The sequence below is a fragment of the Fukomys damarensis genome, unplaced genomic scaffold, assembly GCF_012274545.1.
Source record: "Fukomys damarensis isolate Sample0158 unplaced genomic scaffold, DMR_v1.0_HiC HiC_scaffold_20, whole genome shotgun sequence".
Taxonomy (NCBI): Eukaryota; Metazoa; Chordata; class Mammalia; order Rodentia; family Bathyergidae; genus Fukomys; species Fukomys damarensis.
Genome location: NW_022900932.1, coordinates 31,283,356 through 31,289,713, shown reverse-complemented (window position 1 = coordinate 31,289,713; position 6,358 = coordinate 31,283,356). Strand labels below are relative to the sequence as shown.

Here is a 6,358-nt window from a genome sequence, read left to right as displayed (position 1 = left end):
ATTTTAATATATAAATGTAATTATGTTATGAATAACAATTATAAAATTATATTACTATGCTTTAACTACAACTCACTTTCATTCATACTTCGCTAACTTTAATCCTCAAATTAAACATAGAAGATAAACTGATGTTCACAGCAAGGAGACAAGTTTTCCAAAGTGAAAGCCTGTGGCTACAAAAACTGAAACTAGGATTTTAGTAATCTACTCCAGTTTTCACCGTGTCACAGTATTTAAATCTATGCCATTATATTACTAAGAAAGTGTGGCAGGGGTGACATACATCATGCTTTCTGCAATATATTCTTCTTGCTAGAGGAATAGAAATATTTTCCCAGTCTTACTTGAAGCAAAGTTTGGGACAAAGTAAGTTGAGTTCCAAATAATAGAGTGTGCGGAAGAGTTATACTTAAAAACCCTTTCAGACGTGTTCTTCAAAATGTTCTGCACCGTTCTAAAGCCCTTTGTTTTGTATTTACATCTACATCACCTGGCCTGTATTCACAAGGAAAATGTCAATGCAGTATGTGATATTTGATATTAAAGATTTAACTGAAATTCTTTATAGGAAGCATTTTAGAAAACAAATTCAATTCATCTCTAATTTTTAAAAAAGTTTAGCAATACATAATTTGAAGTAACGGTTTATATATCTTTATACATTAGTTATATAAGCAACCAATATACATCTTTCTTATATATAACAAAGTCAAAAGAATACATTTTAAATGCAATAAAGTTGAATTTGTATAAAAAACGTCATGAGTTCTTGATATAGTATCATATTATAAAGGAATTTACTTTTTTAACATTTACTTGCAAATATTTTAAACCTTTGAATATTCTTACCTTAAAATGAAGTCATTGAAATATTTGTCAGCTCTAAAAATCTGCAGGTTTTAGATTATCAATTTTATGAGTTTAAAAAAAATAAACTCATTGCAAACAGTTCCTAGGTTTAATATCTAAAGAACACTCTATAAAAGAAAAACTGATCCAATGGACTATATCAAGGGAAAAAGAAAACATTTTGCACCTTGAAAAATGTTTTTATGATGAAAGACATGCAACAGAGTGGGAGAAAATGTTTGGGGACTACTTATTTGAGAAAGTACTAATATCTATTGTATATAGATAATTTTTGAAATTCAACAATAAAAATAGAAAACAATCCAATTAGAATGTGAGCAAAAGATATTTCACCAAAAATATCTATAGATGATAAATAAGTCCATGAAAAGATGTTCAATATCACTAGACAATTAAAATGCAAAATAAAACCACTATATGATATCACAGCACATCCGTTAAAATAGCTAAAATAATAAATAATGAAAGGGCCCAAATGTTGGCAAGGATATGGAGAAACCATACCATTGATATATTGTTGACAAGATTACACATAGCATAGTCTCTCTGCAAAACAACTTGGCAGACAAAATGAAAAACTAAGCATGCAATTACTATACAACCCAGCAATTCCATCCCTGGAGTTTATTACAGGAAATGATGATTATATTCACATAAAAATCCATTCATAAATTTTAAAATAAATGTTTAAAATATTGTTCTTAAAACAATCATGAACTAGAAACGACCTAATTGTCCTTCAACAGCTGCTGGTTATATAAGTTTTTATACATCTGTGTTATAGAATTCTACTCAGAAATATTAATGAATAAGTTATATATGTTTATTACCTATGTTTATTAATCCTATGTGAATTACCATAAAATTATGCTGTGTAAAAAGAAGCTAATCCTCAAAAGGTAATTATGATATAATTCCTCTCACTTGCTTTTCTTTTTTTTTTTGGAGACAGGGTCTCACTATGTAGTTCAGACTGCTCTGGAACTCACTGTGTAGCCCAGGCTGGTCTCAAACTTGCAGCAATCCACCTGCCTCAGCCTCCCAAGTGCTGGGATTAAAGGCATGTGCCACCACGCCCGGCCACACATGCTATTCTTGACATGACTAATTATAGAACTGGAGAAGGATTTCTTATTGTCAGTGATTCAGAAGAGTGAAGGTGGGAAGTGAATATTGCTAAAAAGGACATGATGGAGAAGAATGGTATGGAAATGTTCTTAAAAACATTTGAGTGCATTTTTTCAACATATTTTTTGAGGAACCAAAGTAATTACACATTGTATCTCTGTATTATTTCTTCCATTTCATATGAATATATAATTATTTTTAAATTTTCAATTAAGTTTAAAAGCAATGACATATATAAATTAGCAGTATATGACCATATATTGGACAGTTACATATATTGGCCAGTTAACAGCAAATTACAGATCTACTTTAGGCAAATGTGATTCAATTAATAGTAAAGAACATAGAATATTTATCAAATTTAGGAAAATTTGAATCTTTGACTTGTTTTTGCTAGAGAAGCAAAATTTTTGAAAAAGGGTCATAGGTCGGATCAACGGGGCTTCTGTAACAGAATAACACAAACCATGGTTTAAACAATAGAAATTTACTTATTTTTTTCCTCACAGTCTACAGGCTAGAAATCTAAGGTGCTGCTGTCAGCAGATTTTGGTTTCTCAGAGGCCTCTCTCCTGGGCTTGTAGATGATTGCCTTCCTCCTGTTTCCTAACAGGCTCACTCCTCCTCAGTCTGTGTGTTGTCCAAGTACAAATCTCTTCCTCTCAGAAGGAAGTTATCTTGGGTTGGGGCCCATTGATGTGAGTTTACTTTACCTTAATTAATTATTTGAAAGCCATATCTCAAAATGTAATCAAAGTCTGAGTTGTTTGGGGTTTGGGCTTCAATGTATACATTCCAAGGAAGATAAAATCCAGTTCATAACAGAAACAATATTTATAAACTAAGAAATCCCAAATAAAAATTCAAACTCTTACATTATTTTTACAGTTCACTATTAGTAATTGTGATTATTACTAATACTTGAGGTATGGGACCCTGCTTCAAAAAAATACATGCATAATACCACCAAATGTCTGTGACACTCATACATCACACACACACACACACACACACATGTAACCACATAAAATCACAAAAGGGCCTCTTATTAAATGCCTACATTTAATGTCACTAAACTTGTGACTTCTAAATATGATGCTCCTTAGGCAACTGAGAGAGTAACAAGAAAAAGTTTAGAAAAGACTCTGAAAGGAAGGGCATGAGGAACCCATTAACAAATCATTCTTTATCAATTTTGTAAGAAATACTCTTTTATTGTCTGGAAGCAGCAGCTAGATTCTTTGACAGTTGCAGAAAACAGAATATTCTATCAAAGGGGCTCAACAATATTTCTTCAAAGATGAATTAGTCTATTATTTTAATCTTTCTTTGTCTCCCTTTGTTAGATGAGGAGCTGACTTTTTTCCCCCACAGGCTCTGTCCATTCCATTTACCAAATATCCTATGGCATGAGGTGCAATATATTCATTTATTGAGAGCACTTCTATAATATAAAGGAATGGTCATTCTTAATTCAAACCACCAAGCCAGAATGTCAATCATGCCACTGTCATTTGTGTGTAAAAACATTTTGCTTGCTGGAGATAGCCAATCCTTTATTAGCATGAAAGTTACAAAAGAAAAAAGATATAAGTTTGACAAGTATGTACTTAAAATAAAAATTCTCCAATTTTACACAGTGCAGAATAAAAAGTTATGTGATGTATGAAGAGGCAGCTGATGTCTTTATAGTATACTGGGAAATAGAAGAAGTTTGTGTACATTTATTTAAAATATCACTAATTGACTTATGAAAAGATAAACAGTACCAAAATAGTAAAAAATGCCCTAGCAATGAACACAGAGCAGTTTTATTTCAGAAAATAAAATATTTACGGTGCTGGTGCCTGTAGACTTGTGTGGACAGGGGTATGTGGCCAGGGGAGTACTTGCCAGTTAAGGAACTGGAAATTAATTAAATTCATTGCCATTAAATAACTATGTTAATCACAGGAATAATAAAAATATTCTTCACATTTAAAGTGTAGATGAGAAAATAACGATATCTGATGCCAAAGAAAAGAAAAGAAAATATTTACAAATCAAATGATGAACTAATACTCACATAATAGTTTACATTTTGCTCATTTTCATTTCTGATATACTGGTATTTTATTCTCATAAACTTGTTAGAAAAATTTAGACAAAATGATATTAGGCTTTAACAATCATACTCTGTTTCCTCAGAAGGATACTGAGAGTTCAGAACACTGCTTGTCCAATCTAAGAAGACAAAATGACCAATTAAACTAAAGTTTAGGCATGGACACATACAAAATAAATATTTGTACAGAAATTATGACATTTGGTGAAATAATTTGTAACTGTCCTTCAATTTGATATTTTATGATTTTATAATTCTAAAATTTCAATTAAGTGATCTTGTCCATATAGGGCCTTAGTAAATCAAGTGAAGCCTAGGTGGATCAGACATATCAGATGAAACAAAAATTTGTTTCGAAAGTGCTAGAGTAATAAACGGTAGGAATCACTCTTTTCTTGAATCTGTGGCCCCCAAAAGAAATAAGCCATCACCCTAAATTATCTTAGAGATAAAATTAATGTTTAGCTATAGTCTCCAGAAAACTTCCTTTAAGATAAATATTTTAATATATTTCCCATCTTTTCTCAAGACACTTCAAAAATCATAAAATTAAAAAGTGTTTAAAAAAGTGTTAAGTAGGGCCAGGGATTTAGTTTAGTGGTTCTGGTGCCTGCCCCACAAGCGCAAGGTCCTGAGTTTGATTCCCGGTACCACCCCCCAAAAAATGTTAAGTATAAGGAGCTCTAGATTTTTTCCTCAGAAACTTTTTTCTGTATATTTTCACTTTTTTTCTTGTCCCTCCCTTCCTTTTTTCCCTCCCTCCCCACTTGTTCTTCTACCCATTTGAATATTTTCTTCCCATTTCCCAATATTTATCATACATTTTAGTCCTTATTTCCACTTTTGGTTTCTCACACCATAAAAACCATGTGATATTTCAACATTTGTGTCCAATTTACTTCACTTAAGAGTGTGGTCTCAAGGTCGATCCATTTAGTTATAAATGTCTGGAGCTCATTCGTCTTTATGGTAGTGTAGTACTCTCTTGTACAAAACACACACACACACACACACACACACACATCTGCTTTATCCACTTGTCAGTTGATGGGCATTTGGGCTGTTTCCAAGACTTAGCTATTACAAACTGTGCAGCTATAGACATGGATATAAGGATATTTGTCACACACACACACACACACACACACATATAAATTTTTAACATGGGCAATCACTCAGAACTAGTGAATCTCTCCACTATTTCTTTTTGGGGGCTTATTTGTTCAAAACACTACCTTTGACAATCCGATCTTTCAGGTTCTTACAAAACCAAACCAAAAATGTTTGACAATAATTTCTTCATACTATGAAAATATGTATGAAACAATATTTTACAGAATCCACTTAGGCTTTCCAAGCTGATAATGCTCCTGCAAATATGGCATATGTACCAAAACCATGGCAGACTTTCAGAGAGAAATGTGACAAGCCCCAGCCCCATAAAGTGGAACAGTACAAGAAACGCAAGAACTCTGTGTGCCAACAGAGGGCAGTGCTATGATAGGGACCAGAGGGGGCTATGGTGGACAAACTAAGCCAATTTTCCTGAAAAACGAACAAAACTATAAAGAAGATTGTGTTGGGGTTGAGTGTGTTGAGCCCAGTTGCAGACCTAAGAGAATGTGGTCTATTATTAGGTGAAAGCACTTAGAACTAGAAGGAGATAAGAAGAGAAAGGGCCAAGTGATCCAGTTATAAGCTTCATTTTTGGTTTTATTATAAAGACAATAAAATATTAAAGTCATGTTAAAAAAATCCACTTGACATGTTCCCCTTTTTCCAGAATTCACTTTGCTCAGAACTTCTTTGAGACAAAATGAGTACCAGAGAATTGGTATAAAGTTCTTGAAATAGCCAAAAGAAAGAACTATACATTTAGATTTAAAAAGAAAAGTTAATATACTTTATTCTTCACTGAATTATTTGTAGCACCATATTATGATATTTTTTAACTGACAAAAATAGAAACATTGTCAGTTTTCAAGACATGGAGGGATAAAAGAACTGCCTGTGGAAGACAGAGAAGACTACTGACACATTGTGAGGTGCATGAAATAATTCTAAAGACAAAAAGAAGAAAAAATCCTGTCTAGGTAAAGGGAAGAATTCAAACTACAATAATATCTTAATCTATTCATTTAGGGGATAAATAATCTTCAGTCTGATCTATGGACAGTAATCAACAGTGTCAGGATGTTTATGATTATGGCTACATTATAAAGCAAATGCTGAAATTCATTCAAAATGATTTGT

At 32.4% G+C, this 6,358-nt stretch overlaps 1 pseudogene; it reads left to right on the top strand.

Moving 5' to 3' along the window:
* Positions 1-5,483: 5,483 nt before the first annotated feature.
* Positions 5,484-5,803, top strand: LOC117287030 (annotated as a pseudogene).
* Positions 5,804-6,358: the final 555 nt, after the last annotated feature.